Consider the following 787-nt stretch of genomic DNA (forward strand, 5'->3'; position numbering starts at 1 on the left):
CCTGTGTGCGGTCGCCGTGCCCCCAGCCTCCAGGGGCGCAGTTGTTCATGCTACGAACTTTGTTCCAGCTGCTCAATTGCTCTAATAAAAGAGATCAGATTTACCCAGAGAGCCTGGCCTGACCATGTCCTTAGACGAACACGGCTGCAACCAAACCCCCCCCTCCACACAAATGCTGCTTGTGGGACAGGCCCCGCGCCAGGCAGCATTGAGCTCCCTGGGGAAAATTTAAGATGGGCACAAAACACCCTCTCCCTTCCCTCCTCTCCGCACCTTTCTCCAGCTCAGTGAAACTCCACCGGCTTTATTAGTCAAGTGCTGCTTTCTTCTTGTGTTGTGGCTGTAAGCACAGCATTTTTTCTCCCTGGGAAAGGCGGGGGTGTGGCGCTCTACGTCAAGGAGGAATACACATCCTCAGCAGGTAGCACAGAGACAGAGGGGCACACGGAAGTGCTCTGGGTTAGAATACAAGGCAGTCGTGAGGAAAGACACTCAACGGTGGGGGTCTACTCCAGACCACCCAACCACGGGAAAGAGCTAGACCAGGAATTCTTAAGTCAGCTCCCAGAGGTACTTAGGTCAAAGGATGTGGTCATCATGGGGGGCCTGAACTTTCCAGACATCTGCTGGGAAGAGCAGTCGGCCAGGTCTCACATAGGTTCCTAGCCCAAATGCAGGACCTCCATCTAACCCAGGAGGTGCACAGCCCCACCAGGGGAGATGCCTTGTTGGACCTGGTGCTGGCCATGGGTGATGACCTGGTGAGGGGGCTGTGGGTGCTCGACCA

Source organism: Gavialis gangeticus, unplaced genomic scaffold (genome assembly GCF_001723915.1).
Source record: "Gavialis gangeticus isolate Ggan-Ray unplaced genomic scaffold, GavGan_comp1, whole genome shotgun sequence".
In the NCBI taxonomy this organism is placed as follows: Eukaryota; Metazoa; Chordata; order Crocodylia; family Gavialidae; genus Gavialis; species Gavialis gangeticus.